The sequence below is a fragment of the Moschus berezovskii genome, chromosome 26 (genome assembly GCF_049115385.1).
Source record: "Moschus berezovskii isolate FMDL1 chromosome 26, NW_MosBer_1.0, whole genome shotgun sequence".
NCBI classification, from domain to species: Eukaryota; Metazoa; Chordata; class Mammalia; order Artiodactyla; family Moschidae; genus Moschus; species Moschus berezovskii.
This window is the reverse complement of record NC_142485.1, coordinates 30213766-30231441: the sequence shown is the minus strand read 5'-3', so window position 1 is coordinate 30231441 and position 17676 is coordinate 30213766. Positions and strand designations below refer to the sequence as shown.

At 46.1% G+C, this 17676-nt stretch overlaps 1 pseudogene; it reads right to left on the bottom strand.

Moving 5' to 3' along the window:
- LOC129549248 (non-selective voltage-gated ion channel VDAC3-like) overlaps window positions 1-11248 on the bottom strand; it is a 31314-nt pseudogene extending 20066 nt beyond the window's left edge.
- Window positions 11249-17676: the final 6428 nt, after the last annotated feature.

Here is a 17676-nt window from a genome sequence, read left to right as displayed (position 1 = left end):
CAGCCCTGACTGTCATGTACAATGTGGGGTTGAAAGTCTTGCTCCCTGAAGAAGATGCTAGCTGTCCGCATCCAGCACCCATGGTACATGTTCGACGTGTCCTGTGGGACTGAATCCACAGCTCTGGTTCCCTTTTTTGGTTTGCAGAGTCTTGGTCTCTGGGAGCACCTTCAGACCCAGCCGAAGCTCCCCCCACCTCTCTGGGGGTCTCTGCCACCAGTAAAAGAACAGGAGGGAGGAAGGGAAGGAGTAAAGCAAAGCGGGGAAAGGGTCTCAGTGAGCCTTTGATTTTCTGGCTCTGAGGAGGAGCTTTTGTGGTATCATATAGATAGCAGGGCTTTGCTCTCTAGCCTACCTGGGCTTGGATTCTGCTTTGCCCCCTGCTAGCTGGTGACAGTGAGCAACCGCTTAACTTCTACCATCCTCACCTTGCCTCTACAGTGACACCCTCTTCGGTATGTATAGATCGCAGATACCACAGTGCCAGACACAGACAGTGTGCCCAGGAAGTGAACACCATATGCTGTGATAGGGCCCAAGGGGCCCTTCTCTGATTCCTGGACTGACCACGCCTGTTCTAGGATGTTCAGTTCCTTGCCTCCTGACTCTGGCCAATTCCAGGGAGCAAGGTCCGGAAGACTCTCAGGAGTGAGTCCAGCATGAGTTACCTGCCCTACGGACATGGACAATGGATGTGTCCCCTGGAAAACTAGGGATGAGGGAGCATCGGTAGAGGGGAGTCACGAAGGAGTTGCGTGGAACCTCAGCCTCCTCTTCCCCTGAGAGTTTGGAAGAGCGTGATGCCAATCACCTCAGATGCATGGAGAGGGAGAGGACTCGAGCCTTTCCCCCTTGCTGTCAGAGAGAGTGCAATCACACACAAGGGGAGTCATTGCTAGGAGGACCAGCCATCAAGCTCCTGTGGAACACTGGCGCAGTTCTGAGGTCAGTCTACAGAGGCTCTGACAAGTGGAGTCCTCTCTTCTCACCCAGCCAGGAGTATCGGAATGGCAGAGAAAGAACGAAGGGACTATGAACTGAAATTCCAGGAGAAGGATTCTCTACACCTTCCTTCAGGGCACTCGATGGCATGTGCTCCTCATCCATCTCCGAGGCGTCCAGTCCTCGGATGGGAGGTGAGGACACAGCCCAGAGCAATTGCCAGGGCAGAGCTCTGCTCAGAACCCACGTTTTCCAACTCCAAGACCAGTGTTCTTCCCCCACCTCTATCCTGCCTCAGACACCCTGCCTCAACCCTTCTTCCCGCATGACAAGCATCAGTGACCATCCAACTCATTGACAGATCCCATATTTTATGCCCTGCTTTTTACAAGGGATGACATGTTACAGTGGTAAAATGCCTGTTTTCTGTGGCACTAGTGGTAAAGAATCTGCCTGCCAATGCAGCAGACACCCAGGTTCGACCCCTGGGTTGGGAAGATCCCCTGGAGAAGGAAATGGCAATCCAGTCCAGTATTCCTGCCCTGGAGAATTCCATGGACAGAGGAGCCTGGAGGATTATACTCCATGGGGTGGCAAAGAGATGGGCACGACTGAGCAATCGTTAGCTGTCAGCATGAAGAATTCAAAGCCTAGCTGTGGGAGATTCTTGGAGGGATGTGGCTTTCCTTTGCTCGGGTTCTTCAATGTTCAACTTCTCCAATATGCAACTGCCAAATCTTCATAAGTACAGCTGCTTTCCCCAAACTGGCAGGAGCTAATTGGAACTTCATACTTTACCCTTCTTTTCATTTGCTTTTTAGGTAAAGGGTGAAAAGCCTCCAGCTCTGCGGAACTCCTAACAGATAAATAATTAGTACAAAGGGGCATTGGACTCAAGGTCAGTGCCAAGTTCTCCCTGATCAACAGAACTTATCTTTGCACTACCCCTTTAAACGTCCCAAATTTGCAGACTCAATCTCAGTCTGGTCTCCGGGGCCAATCCTATCCAGAGTTCAGGGGATTCAGCCCAAGGCCCTAACACCTTTTCCTGGCTCCTGTTTCCTGGGCTCCTGATTGACCCCCCAAAATGGACTCCATTTTGGACTTGATTGTTGGGTTCCTGCCCTGTATCTTAAACTTGAATATCCATGTACAAAGTGGCTGTATAAATATCCATGTACGGGTCTTGCCAAGCACTTCAGTCCTCATGGGGCTGACTTTCTAACTCTCAGAGACCCTCCCAGGGCCAGGAAACCTGTTCTTGGAAATGGGCAACATGCCTAGGTCCTGCTGCCTGCCACCAGGGCACCAAATACCACCTGCCTGCAAGGTCTCCCAAAAGCACCTGCTCCCAGCTTCTTGGGTGCCAACAGCTGTTAGTTATACTACCTGTTTCTGTAACCACAGCCTTTAGAGACCTCATTCTGTTTCCCAGACTGCCCCTGCTCTTAGCCAAGGCGTCTCCGTGTGTGTTCCAGGTGCCTGTCCCATTCGGGTAGGGACAACTAGTCCCAGGTTCTGATCCTCATCTTTTTCCCACCTGACAGGTAACCAGGTCCTACAAGCCACGCCCTAAGACCGGCGAATTCAGAGAAAAGGTTCTAGTCCAGGCTCTTCTACTAATTGGCTAAGTAGCCCCAGGCAAATCACATGGTCTCCCAGACCTCCCTCCTCAAACTCAGAACGGTAAAGATTAAAGTGCTAAAATAGGGGAGGCATGGGAGAAGTGTTTAGAACTCCCCTGGATCCTCTGCAATTTTGAGGATTTTGTTAATTCCTCATTTGCACAATTAATTTATTCCATGAATAAGATGAAAGGCCCTTGTTCTCAACAGGCAAATTCACATTGCGATGGTTAACTTTGTGTGTCAGTCTGACTGGGCTTAGGGATGTCCAGATGGCTGGCAAAACACTATTTCTCGGTGTGACAGAAGTGTGTGTCTTCTGCAAGCGTATTTCCAGAGAAGACTAGCATTTGAATAGGTAGTCTGAATAAAGAAAATTTCCCTCACCAACGGGCATTAACTACTGTGTTGAGGGCCTGAGTAGAACAATCACCACCAAAAACAGGAAGGGCATATTTGCTGTCTCTGATTGACCAGGGGCATCATCGCCTGCCCTTGAACACTGGTGCTCCTAATTTTTGGATCTTTGGACCAACTAACTCCCAATTCTCAGCCTCCATAACCACACAAGTCAATTTCTAGAACAAATGTCTTTATCGATCTATCCGCATATATTCTTTTTCTGTGAAGAACTCTAACATAACACCCTTGCTTTATGCCCAGTTCTGGCGTGTTTAAAATAAAACAGAGAAGCTCAGTTGCCATAGGCTGCCAGCCACGACCATCCTTAAGGGAGCATGAGGCCCAGGAGAAGTGATACAGTTAGAGGGATGGGTGCCCATTACTCTCTGCCCCACACAGGTCTTAACTGAGACTCTTTTTTTTTTTAATTTTAATTTTTAATTGGAGGAGAATTGCTTATAATGTTGTGTTGGTTTCTTCCATGCAACATAAAACAGTTATATATATACATGGAATCTAGAAAAGTGATACTAAGGCTGATCTTTAACTTGGCCCTCCAGGTAGCTGGACCAGTCAGTCACAAGGCAGAATGCACTGTTCTCACAGTAGAAGCCACTGGTCTCCCTTCCTGGAGCAAATCCCACTGTGAAACCACTTCCCACAAACCTGTGAACTCAGGTGAAATCCAGGCACACTAGAGACAGCCTGGGGAAAGAGAATCTGGCCTCCAAGGGCAAGATGCTGCATGGTGTGGGGTCTGGAGGAGGAGGATCTTTTGTCCAGGCCCCTCCCCAGGGCTGTGCATGTGGGAGCTTCAGGCCTTTTCAGGCCCCTCCTGCCCCCCTATGTTACCTCCACAAGATGCTTTCTATCTGATCAGGACACGTCCTCTCCCAGGTCCTTGGGCAGAGCTCTAGGAGAGAGGATTCATCAAGAATGCATCTGAGTGATCTATTCTGGGCATTTTCAAAAGAAAACACTTGGAACTGATTTCACTTCTTAACACCTGAATAATTTTACAGATTTTCATTTATAGACCAGAAGAAGATGACATAATTTCGCATCTGTATAAATGAACAAAGTAGGTTTGCTTATAAACGTGTATTTCTGTTCCTTTGGCCAGCTATCATATCTGTTATTTGTTCTCTGAATTTGAAAAGCTGAGTTTATTTTTTTTTAAATAAACAACAATAGTAAAACCTTGCCTGTGCCCACTAGGGAGAGGGTAGAGAAGGTGGATGTGTTGCCACATTGGGAAGGCTTCCCACCTGGGGGGACACATGCCCGTGGGTCTGTGCGCCCTAGGTGGCTCATGTAAGAAGGAAAACACCTCCCTCGTCCATAGCAGTCTGGAAGGTAGTTTGGACAAGTGTCACTCTTATCTTGCATGTGAGGAAATCAAGGCCCAGAGAGGGCCTGTCCCTAGATCTCCTAACTAGCTCTGATTGGAAACGACACAGTCCCCTGTCGCTCTCTGCTGCCCTTGCTGGGACCCAAAGCTCCAACAGTTCTGCTCTGACATGCTTGAGCCCCAGCCCTCCTCACCCTCTTAGAGACACACTTCAGACACTGAACAGCAATGCACATGGCAAGCTGACCCCAAAGAAAACTATTGCCTGAACTAAGAGATTCTCCAGGGGAATGGAAACAGGCCCACAGTCACAGCTAACGCAGGAAGGATGCAGGGGCCTGTGGGAGGTGGTCTTAGAGGGAAAATGACTGCCAGTGGACCCGAGACCTGGCCTTGGGCGACTGGAGGCTCCTCACCAGGTCCCCGTCCTTAGAACGAACATTCAGCTTGCGTCCCTGCTCCCAGAAGCTGCCCCAGGGACACAACTTTGAGATAGTGATATTGGTTGAGACCACCTGGATGACATACGTGCTGAGCCCAGGGAAGGTCTCTCTATAAACTCCTAAGATCTGGTGGTGGGTGTGGAGACCTACTGTCTTGCGGGGCCCAAGACAAGCCTCCTATGTCAGTTCCCTTGCCTGTTAAATCTGCCACCCCCCGAATCTGGAGTGTCTGCCTCTTTCTTCAGTCTCTTCTTATCCTTTGAGGACAGTGTCCAGTTTGTGAGCCAACAGAGGGAGGGTCTCACCCTCTTTGTTGCTAAACATGCCTGTGTACAGAGGGAGAAATAAGGTGAGGCGAATGTTAGAAGTCCTTCCGGATGCCCCTAGGGTCCCATTTCAAAGTGACAGTTCCTTTACCTACCATCTCTTGCTGAGTTCAGGTAAAATGGGGAGAATAAGAAAACTCACCTTGAATGAGGGCAAATGGAGGCAATTTGCTTTATAGACAGACAGCTTCTAAAACAATGTTACCATGATTACTGTTAGGTAGTTGGAGTGTGGACTATGCAAATAGCAGATGGTTTCTGCTTCCTCTTAAAGGGTTGTAATCTAGGAGGAGTATAATCTATATTCACAGGAAAATGCTTTAAAGATGACTGCATTCCTGAAGAACTACATCATTCAAAACTTGCCTAATTCAAGCATAATTTTCTTATAGTTATAATCACAAAATTGGTGTGGAGTGTATGTTCTTAGATACATAAATAGTAACATATTTTTGCTTCAATGATGCTTTTAAAAAAGTCTTAGCAATATTGCTTTTATTTTGCAGACTTTCTCCCAAATTAACAGCTCTGTGGATCATGGCTAATGTTTTCCCTAACTCTTGCATTTAACTTCATTTCATAGTCCATTCTAAAGGAGATCAGTCCTGGGTGTTCATTGGAAGGACTGATGTTGAAGCTGAAACTCGAATACTTTGGCCACCTCATGCGAAGAGTTGCTGCTGCTGCTGCTGCTGAGTCACTTCAGTCGTGTCCGACTCTGTGTGACCCCATAGACGGAAGCCCACCAGGTTCCCCTGTCCCTGGGATTCTCCAGGCAAGAACACTACAGTCACCAAAATCACACACAAAACCCCTCTGTGCTAGATTCACAAAGACAAGGGTCACAGGGGTTTCTGTTTACTGGTATCATGAGGTGGCCACCAGACAAGGGACTGAACTCGGTGTGAACTTCCTTAAGTTGGTGCTCTGGATGTTATGGCATTCTGGATCGATCATAAGAACTGGAAAGAAATTTCACTACTTGAAATGGTACCCATTCCACGATATTTTAGTACTATTTTACACAGCATGGTTTTAAATTTGCATAGTTCAAATTTATATGAAATTTGAGTGCATTGTTTCAAGGAGAGCAACTTGGAGCAAAGAGCATTCAAGTGACTGCTCAGCCCTCCGAATAGAATAAAGGTGGGAACAACTGGCTAGGGGAAAGGAGACGCAGGCTAATTGGGGGATACTGTTTGAAGAAGGAACATGCTGAATACGAAATACATTTTGAATATATTTGAATGGAAAATAATTTGGAATGTGTTGAAGAGAAGACATACTCTAATTACTATAATATGCCAATTCTTTGGTTCCACTGGAAATTGCTCAATTTCAGAATCAATAGTTCTTCTGATTGCTGCACTTTTGAAAGGACCTTGGATCCTTTCTGTTTTGGAAAGCTCTGCTTTCATCATTTGGGCTTCTCTTCTGGGCCAGGGAATGAAGCTACCCCTAAAGGGTAAGGTGTTCTGCCTCAGATTCTTGGAGGGAACTCAGAATTGAAACCTACTTTGTCAAGTACAGGGTATGTGAAAGTCACTCAGTCATGTCCGCCTCTTTACGACCCCATGGACTGCAGACCCCCAGGCTCCTCTGTCCATGGAATTCTACAGGCAAGAATACTGGAGTTGGCTGCCACTTCCTCCTCCAGGCGATCTTTCCCACCCAGAGATCGAACCAGAGTCGCCTGAGTCTCCTGTGCTGGCAAGCTGATTCTTGATCTCTGAGCTACCTGGGAAGCCCTTAGGTTGCTGAGGGCAACACAAAGTTTTGGTTTTTATCTTCCCCCTGAATGGGCAATTAGAAACTCTGGCTTTATAACAGCAACAAAATTCCTTCTCTGCTTGAATTAGCACATCAACTGGTCAATCAACAAATATTTATTAAGTTCCTACAGTGGAACCTTTGACTTTCTTGTTTAATAATTCTTGACGAATTCTCTAATATCCTGTCAAAGAAAATATTTCTTCTATCATATCACCTTAAAACATGTTTATTTTTCCATTTCATCTTTGGACTAGCGAAAGGTGCATTTCAGTTATTACTGTTCATTTCTTTTCCCCAAAGAGATGGATTAATTCAGTCCTCTATCTCTAGGCAGTTCTAACTTCTACAAACTTAGGTCAGGAATGTGAATTTGTGTTGCCATGTTATAAAAGATAGACTCATAGGTTAAGATCACCTTGTCCAGTGGTTCACAAACCTGATTGTGCATCAATATCCAATGGAGACTATATAGACATATAGACACAGATGCATAACTGAATGGCAGCCAGTGCTCCTTTAATCTATAGAATCTCACTTGGGGACCACTTTTCCTCTTACAGGGAAGGAAACTGAAGGTTTGTAGTGAGGCTGAGCCAAGAGACTTCAAGACTCCTGACTCATGGGCCTGTTAAAGTCCTACTGAGGCTTCCATTACATTCAATAACTGCAGGTTTAAAAAGATAAACATCTCTCAAAGAAATTCCAAATGGATTTTAGGGCATATCCATTTTATCTCTTTCCTCTAGATCTCTAGTCTTTATGAGAATATTGGGTTTCAAGTCTCTTAACAGTAAGACCATTACTTAAAAGTGATTAATAGCTTTTCAGGTGACTCAGTGGTAAAGAACCCACCTATCAATGCAGGAGATGCAAGGGACGTGGATTCGATCCCTAAGTTGGAAAGATCCTCTGGAGGAGGAAATGGCAACCTGCTCCACTATTTTTGCCTAGAAAATTCCATGGACAGAGGAGCCTGGCAGCTACAGTCAACAGGGTTGCAAAGAGTCAAACAGGGCTGAGCAACTGAGCATGAACACAAACAGCACATAATCCTGTCCCAAGTACCACTGGAAACAAACAGCAAAGGCTCAGTTTCAGCCCATTAGGAGCTTGTTGAATCTATCATTTGGCCTGTACTGAATACTCATTGTGTGCATGGCTCTATGCTAGACTCTCAGGGAATATAAATTTTTTTTAATTAAAAAAAAATACAGGTGGGTTCCAAAGGAAATTAAGGCTTAAGAGAAAGGACTCAAACATAAGAAAAGGCAATGACATAAATCAATAACATTTTCTCCTCTTGGGTGTGTTAGGGCAGGTTAACTATTGTAACACACAAACTCCCAAAGGTTTACTATAAATTCCTGGTAGGTGGACGTCTTTTCTGCAGGAGGTGACTCAGGTCTTAATTCTCTTTTCCATCTTTTAGCTCTGCCATCCTTACCACCTTATTTCACGTGGTAACAGCTCCCTGTTGATAGTGCTATAAAATTATCAGAACCATAAAGAAGATTGCTTCACAGTCCTCTCTTCACTGAATCAGTTATAAGGCAGCTCTTCTGGTTGAGATTCTCTTTAACCATTAGGGCCTCAGTGGCTGGGTGTCCCACCCAAACTTTTTTTTTTAATTTTTGGCCACACTCTGCAGCATGTGGGACTTCAGCTCCCTGACCAGGGATCAAACCCATGCCCCCTGCATTGGAAGGCTGACTCTTAACCACTGGACTGCCAGACAAGCCTCCCACCCAACCTTTGTAATTCAGCATGACTACATCATAGGTGTCCTGTGCATGAATTTCCATACAGTCGCCTCCTCCTCTACTTTTACTTTCCCTTTGCTCTGATTTCCTGGGCTTCCCTGATAGCTCAGCTGGTAAAGAATCCACCTGCAATGCAGGAGACCCCAGTTCAATTCCTGGGTCAGGAAGATCCCCTGGAGATAGGATAGGCTACTCACTCCAGTATTCTTGGGCTTCCCTTGTGGCTCAGCTGGTAAAGAATCTGCCTGCAATGTGGGAGACCTGGCTTTGATTCCTGAGTTGTGAAGATCCCCTGGAGAAGGGAAAGGCTACCCACTCCAGTATTCTGGCCTGGAGAATTCCATGGACTGTATAGTCCATGGGTTTGCAAAGAGTTGGACATGACTTAGCTACTTTCACTTCATTTCACTGATTTCTTTCCTTCGTTTAAAAATTTTTTATTGAAGTATAAATTTGGTAAACTCCAAATTACAAATACAGACTCATAAGTGAAATCTAGCCTAAGAATATGAATGCTGTTATGCCATCTCCAAGCCTTTCTAATGAAATACAAACTGCACATGAAGATACAATATCCTGCTATTGAATCCAAAGAGGAAAACACAGCAACTTTGCCAGCTTCTGTGATATTTTTTAATATGAAGAATTGGTAGCAAAACAGAGAAAGTAGGGTTCTGTTCCTAGACTGTGTGTTGACAGCCCTCTGACCGACCTCCTTGCCTATGGAACACGAGGGACAGGAGTCTTGATGAGGTCCCCTTTCATGGCCAGGCAATGGGACCCAGCTTCACCAACAAACAACAACAACCTTCCTTTCTTGGGGTGGGGTGAGGCAGAGAGGAGATATTGATAAAACAGATTGCATACAGGAAAGCCCATTTTTAAAGACTGTGTAAGAACAAGGAAAGTTATGACCAACCTAGATAGCATATTAAAAAGCAGAGACATTACTTTGCCAACAAAGGTCCGTCTAGTCAAGGCTATGGTTTTTCCAGTGGTCGTGTATGGATGTGAGAGTTGGACTATGAAGAAAGCTGATTGCCGAAGAATTGATGCTTTTGAACTGTGGTGCTGGAAAAGACTCTTGAGAGTCCCTTGGACTGCAAGGAGATCCAACCAGTCCATTCTAAAGGAGATCAATCCTGGGTGTTCATTGGAAGGACTGATGCTAAAGCTGAAACTGCAATACTTTGGCCACCTCATGCGACGAGTTGACTCACTAGAAAAGACTCTGATGCTGGGAGGGATTGGGGGTGGTAGGAGAAGGGGACGACAGAGGATGAGATGGCTGGATGGCATCACCGACTCGATGGACATGAGTTTGAGTGAACTCCGGGGAGTTGGTGATGGACAGGGAGGACTGGCATGCTGTGATTCATGGGGTCACAAAGAGTCGGACACGACTGAGCGACTGAACTGAACTGAACTGAAGAATAGGTTAAAATTTTCACCACACTAATATTTCACTAATTTTCACTCCTGCTAATATTTAACAAGATTCTACCCTTTCACCTTGCTGGCACCAGGTTGGGCAGAAAATTCAGGGAGCAGATATTTTCTGAGGATCCTTTTCGGTTCTCCCATGGGCCCTGCATGTCCTGACACAGGGTACCATCTAGGGGCTAGTATAAGAAGATGATGTGGGATTCTCTGGCCAGATGGACTGGTGCTGGACAGACCACATGAGTAAACAGTATTGGTAGACACCTGCCTACATATATATTCAGCTTTAACACACATATATAAAGTGCTTTCTCCCAATTTTGCAGTACATGATGTGGACATGTAAGTCTCTCAGTCATGTCCGACTCTTTGTGACCCCATGGATTGTAGCCCGCCAGGTTCCTCCATCCATAGGGATTCTCCAGGCAAGAATACTGGACTGAGTAGCCATTCTTTTCTTCAGGGGATTTTCCCAACCCAGGAATCAAACCTGGGTCTTCTGCATTGTAGGCAGATTCTTTACTATCTGAGCCACCTGGGAAGCTCTTTGCCATATATACTTACTGTTTAAAAGAAAAAAGAAACTCATGGAAAATTTAGAAAACAAAAATCACTCCTCACCCATCTCCCAGGGGCAAATTGCACTTTTATATATATTTTCCTGCTTTGTTATATATATGAATATATATTCATATATATGTGTGTGTGCATATATACATCACATAATTGGGTTCATATTATATATGTTGACCTGTAGTCCTTTTTGGATTCAACATTATAATCATGAGATTTTTGTCCATCTTACTGAAAAAATTCTTTAAGGACAGTATCAGTAAAGGCTAATGTGAATGGACCATGATTTCTCCAATCAGTTCATATTATTGAACATTTCAGGTGTGTTCAGTGTGAAGTGTAACAGAAGGGAGAGTTGTGTGTATGTGTGTCACCGGTTGAACTGCTGTGGCGTATCTAAAAGGAGGTATGTGCCTGGACACCCTGATCTGATCTCCTCGAGGGGACTGCTAAGGATGGATCTGCTGTCAAATGTCGTAAACCAGTGGCTGTGCGTTTGGTCTGAGCCTATTTTGAAGACTGCTGTACCTCCCTGCCTCCAGATAAGGACCAGCTCTAGCTGGAGCAGGATGTCCCGATTTGCCTGCATGGTCCAGTTGATGCCAGTCATCCCTGCACAGTTACTAATAGCTCTCTTCTTCACCTTTCAGAGTGTTTGTATCTGGAAGATCAATGACATGGTCACCACCTATACCCCGTCTGCTTTACCCACCCAATTTCCTGCCATGGAAGCATCTGAGGTGACAATGTGCTCCTGTCCTCTCCGGAGCAGTGGTCCCCAGGGCTGCAGGGATTAGAAGGAGCAGCAGGGCCATCTGGATTCCCTAAAACTGCAGCCTAACCACACTGGCCCTGTGGGTGTGCATAAAGCTTTCTACCTTCCAAATACATACAGCATATGACAAAAGCAGTTCTACTGGGCTTCCCAAGTAGTGCTAATGGTAAAGAACCCACCTGCCAAAGCAGGAGACATAAGAGACATGAGTTCAATCCCCAGGTTGGGAAGATCCCCTGGAGGAGGGCATGGCAACCCACTCCAGTATTCTTGCCTGGAGAAGCCCATGGACAGGGGAGCCTGGCAGGCTACAGTCCATAGGGTCGCACAGAGTTGGACATGACTGAAGTGGCTGTGCATGCATGCATTGAGGTTGGTAGAAATTTGATTTTAGATCTTATATTCTTATGTATGTTACATAGATTTATTACAATTCAAGAGTATAAATATTTATCTGTCTTATTTTTAGTTTCCTAACACAGCACGCTATGCATACAATGGATGTTCAATTAATGCCACAAATTCAGTCTTTTAAGATAGACATTTAAAAGAAACAATAAAATTGGTGACAATTCTGATATGGAAAAACCTCCTGCTAGACAGAGCCAGAAGAAGCGACAGTTGAATTGGACTGTTGACAATGCATTTTGAAAGTGAGCACTAAAATGGAATATTTTGATATTTTTTTAATCTGAGTAAGTCAACGTGACATTCATTTTTTAAAAATAGAAATAGTTCTATTTTTGTCTAGTATGAAAGTAAATATCACCAATAACTCCATCCTCCAAAATAAGCATTGCAAACATTTTAGTTCATATCCTTCCAGATTATGTACTATAAATGCAGTCACCAAATAAATGTGGGATGGGCCCCCACCCCCTCCCCATGCGGCATCCAATGGGGACATTTGCGGGAGAGAAAGTCCCACACAGCGTTCTCTACATAAAGAAGTAATTGGAAATCAGTCACACTTTCTCTCCTGCAAGTGTTCCTGCTGGATGCTCCTCTGCCACCGCCGGCTTCCACCATTGCCCATGTTGCTGTGTGGGGACCCAAGCTGGGGTCCCTCCTGCTGGAAACTGGGTGGAAGTTCTAGGTGAGGATAGAGGGCTATGACCTCCCCTTTGCCACCTGACCCTTTTCATCTCCCCCAGAGTAGCATGCCAGACTGCAAGGTGAGCGCAAGTGTAAAAAGGATTTACAAGGACTCACTGATGTTCATAGCAGCACTATTCACAACACCCAAAGGTGCAAACAACCCAGATGTCCATCAGTGGATGAATGGGTAAACAAAATGTGGCATATACACACAATGGCATATTATTCAGCCTTCAACGGGGTTGGAAGTTCTGATATAGGCTACAACATACATAAACAAACCTCGAAGACATTATGCTGAGGGAAAGAAAGGAAAGGAAAGTTAGTCGCACAGTCGGGTCCAACTCTTTGCGACCCCATGGACTGTAGCCCACCAAATCCCCTGTCCATGGAATTCTCCAGGCAAGAGTACTGGAGGGGGTTGCCATTTCCTTCTCCAGGGAATCTTCCTGACCCAGGGATCGAACCCGGGTCTCTTGCATTGCAGGCAGATTCTTTACCAACAGAGCTACTAGGGAAGCCCCAAGAGAAAGAAGCCAGGCACAAAAGGACAAATACTGTATGATTCTGTTTGTGTGAGATCCCTGAAATAGGCAAATTCATACAGACAGACAGTAGAACAGTGGTTCCCAGGGGTTGGGGGAAGGGGAGTTGCTGTGTAATGGGTACCATATTTCTCTTTGGGATGATGAAATGCTTTGGAAACACAGTGGGTAGCAGTGATGGCTTCACAGCAGTGTGAAGATACTTAATGCCACCGAATGCTGTACCTAAAAAGGGTTAAAATGGCAAATTTTATGTTACATATATTTTTATTACCAAACGTTTTGGAAAAAAAAAAAGAGGAATTACAACGCAAGAGAGTTAGTGCTCAGGTTCTACCTACAGACAGTCCTCCTTGTGGCCCCAGCGACCTAGTCTCCCCTGGGGGATGCCCAGGGCCCTTCCACCCCGTGCAAACCTGGCTGTCTCATCCTCAGTTTGCACCCCCATGCTCCCTTCATTCCAACACAGCCTCCACTGATGCCAGTGTCTCTGTTTAAAAATTCATCCCATCCTCTGAACAACTCCATGCCTGCCCATAGGGTGCTTCTCCACACTCAGGGCGTCAGGAGGGCTGCAGGCCTGGTGGGGTTCTTCTAGCTGATCTAGTAAGACAAATACACCTCTTAGAGTCAGGTGATTCTTCTTCCTGGACACAACAGAGTTGAACCCATTCTGAGGAGCTCCTCAATTAGCAAAGCCCTCGCTCTGCTCTTGAAGCCAGTGGTCTCCATCCTTCAACAGAAAAGAGCTGGGTTTCTGATGTTCTTCTGAGGAATCTTTTGTTGGAATCACAAAAGACCTTATTCCCATGTAATGTTTGCTTTCTCCTCCCCTAGGAGGGTCTCAGGACTCCAGAGCCATTTCGTGTAAAAGGTGGGGAAAGGGTGGCAGTTTCTTCTGCCACATGAACAGAGAAACTCTGGCAATGGAGTTCTGATTGCGCCAAAGCCTCAGATACGCTGACGTGGGGGAGATGCAGACACAGTCCAGTTGCCGGGGACAGGCCAAGCTCCTTAAGATCAAGGGATGTCAAATGATACTTGAGAGACCGTCCAGCCATGCCTTGATCTGTCAGAGGCTCCATGGGAAGGAACTTGTATCCTGTCCAAAGCTGGCATCCCAGTGCATGTGCAGAAAAGTTGGATGGGCTCTGTGGGGCCTGACAGACACGAGGTCCAGGCACCGAGTCCTCAGAAGAATAACTCCCCACAGCTGAGGAAGGAGGGGTGAGAGAGCCAGAGTCAGCAGCAGGATGGGCCCGGGGCTCTGAATCTCTCAGGGTTGTGGGTGATATGCCCTGACTCATCCCTAAAGTGGGGCCCAGGCACCCCAAGAAGGAGATTACTTGTAAAGAATTAACTAAACCAAAGGACGATTTTCCTGGGAGTTCAAGTCACCGGGATAAGGAACCTGCTAAAAAGGCTAGACTGGAGAGATGGAAGGAACTCCCACAGGCTGAAGCAGCTGCAAGTCAGCAGAGTCAGGGCAGGTTACAGGAGAACGGACATCCAGGGTCACCAGAAGTCATGGGTGGCTGGACCATGTGAGCAGCTCAAGAGTCAGGAGGAAGCAGGCCTCACCAGGGACACCCAGGGCTGTGAGATAACCAGGGCCACAGAGGGACAGCATGGTTATTTGTGAAATGCCCATGTCTTTCTTTATCACCAGCTTTGCCTTATCTTCAGTATGTGCGTGCTTGGTTGCTCAGTCGTGTCCTATTCTTTGCAACTCCATGGACTTAAGCTCGCCAGGCTCCTCTGTCCTGGGGATTCTCCAGGCTAGAATACTGGAGCGGGTTGCTACGCCCTCCTCTAGGAGATCTTCCCAACCCGGGACTGCAGGTGGATTCTTTACCATCTGAGCCACCAGGGAAGCCCTTTCTCTTACCCTCAGAGAAGCTGGGAAAAGGATATTGCATCTTTCAGGGGCTAAATTTTGAACTGGGTGACCTTCATAAAAGCTAAGTAAACATCCTTCTGCTCTGTGGATGCTCCGTTATACATACAAACAAAAGCAAAACACAATAATAGCAATAAGGTATATGAAAGGTTTGATCTAGACACTGCTGCAGGGAGAAAGGCCTCTTTTAACGTACTCATTTCTGTCACCCAGGTCACTGCCCCCTGAGTGCTACCTTCACAAGACATCATTTGCCTTCCATGGTTTCATCATCAGGTTATCACACCATTTCTTTTGAAAGATGACATGATGTGGATTTGAACAAAAAGCCCAAGGGGAGAAATAATGTATTTCTTAAAAGGGGGTAAGTGTACTTCTTACCTCAAGCCCCTTGAAAACAGACTGCCTTCTGTGTAAGAATTGCCAGTAAGCAGCAAGACACCCAAGGAAGGATCAAATGAACAGAAACCTTCGAGTGTGCCACACATATTCTGCTCCCAACTGATCCAGCCACAGTGCCACAAGCATGGCTTGGGCAGCCCTCTTCCCAGACAGATAAGGGACATAGTAAAGGAGCCTCCAGGGAACCAACAGTGCCCACGTTTTGCAAGAGCGGAAAGAGTGCAGAGGGCCTGATTCCGTCCCAGAATTTCATTGCTCGTTGGCCAATCTGTGTAGCTGGCATGAGACCCTTCCCACAGCCGGCCTGGCTGAGCCACGGGCAGTTTCTAAGAACTCCAGGGTACAGATATTGTGTTAATTTGTCCCCATACCAATGCCAGCATGGAGCCTCTGCTGTCTGACTTCTCAAACTGAACTGACAGCCAGGGCCGGGAAGTTGGCCAAAGGGGTCACAGGAACAAGTACCAAAGACAGCTGATTTCAACTGGTGCACGTGGAACACATTTACAAGCACAGTCATGTCCATTCTGTTCCACCACTACAAATCCCTGCCTTTGATGGGGCCTCGGGTGAGAGTAGGCCTTCCCTGGTGGCTCAGTGGTCAAGAATCCACCTGTCAATACAGGAGATACGGGTTCAGTCCCTGGGTCGGGAAGATCCCCTGGAGGAGGAAATGGCCGTGTACTCCAGTATTCTTGCCTGGAGAATCCCATGGACAGAGGAGCCTGGTGAGCTAGCAAAAAGTCCACGGGGTCGCAAAGAGTCGGACACTACTGAGTGACTGAGTGCACGCAGGAGAGTGTGGCTTTTACCCAGGTTGCAGCCTGCCTCCCATCACGCCTGGATTGCCAGATGTTGGTGTCCTGGCATCTTAAAATGCTTTATTCCTCATTCTAGAGAAGAAGGAGGTAGTTCATAGAAACAGAAAATGTTGTGTTAAATCGGAGAAGGTGGCAGGGATGTCCCTAAGAACCGAATAGTGGCATCTACTGTACCAATACTGGCGACGAGCTGACTCACTGGAAAAGACTCTGATGCTGGGAGGGATTGGGGGCGGGAGGAGACGGGGACGACAGAGGATGAGATGGCTGTGTAGCATCACCGACTCGATGGACATGAGTTTGGGTGAACTCCGGGAGTTGGTGATGGACAGGGAGACCTGGCGTACTGTGATTCATGGGGTCGCAAAGAGTCGGACACGACTGAGCGACTGAACTGAACTGATTGCGTTTTTATTCACTCATTCATTCATTGTTTTATTTTTTTTAATTGTGTATATGTGTGTGCGAGCGAGTGTGTGCGTGCGTGTGTGCACTCATGAGGCACAGCTTGCAGAGGTGACTTCTTTCTGCGCTGTTTACCAGTTTACTTGAGGCCACAAGACTTTAAGTAGATGGATGAGTGGCAGGCTGGATTAAAGGAATGTTTAAGGCACAGTGGTTTATCTCTGGGCTGAAGGCAGATTTAGGCTTTACTGAAGTCTGCTCCAGTGCCGCTTTAGGTAACAGAGACGGAGGAGTGGACCTAGAAAGGCTGGAGATGTTTTAAAAAGAGAGACTGACGGAGGTCGCCCAGTAGAAAAAGGATGAAATCCTGCCATTTGCAGCAATGTGGACAGAGGATAGACCTTGAGGGCGTTTGTGAAGTGAAATTTGAGGGGACAAATCCATATGATATCACTTATCTGTGATATTTAGGGAAACAAAAAACAGCTCATAGACAGAGAACAGACTGATGGTTGCCAGAGGCAGGGGTGGGGGAAAGTGGATGAAGATGGGTCAAAAGTATAAACCTCTAGTTACAAAATGAATAGAAACAGGAAAGTAAAGTGCAGCATAACGATAGTTAACAGTACACAGTGCACATTTGAAAGTTGCTAAGAGTAGATCTTAAAATTTCTCATCACAGGAAAAAAAAGTATACCTATGTATGGTGATGGATGGTAATTAGACATTGTGGCAGTTATTTCACAATATATATAAATATTGTCATTGTGTTGTATACCTAAAATGAACATAAGATGTCAAATTTACCGCAATTAACAATTACTTTTAGTAAATTATTAAAACAGGAGGAGGGACTGATGGGGCATAGCTGCCATACGGAATGGAAATTTGGGTGAAGGGGGTTATGTTTCAGAAGGTTTTTAAGGGGCTTCAGTGATTTGTGGTGTTAAAGCCCTCTTCCACAGGCCAAAGAAGCTGCCATTAAAAATCCATGTATTTTACACTGTAAAAGGATATAAACAAGAGGACGGGGCCTACCTCTGACCTGGAGAGTCAGGAAAGACTTAAGAAGTAGCCTTCAAATTCTATCTT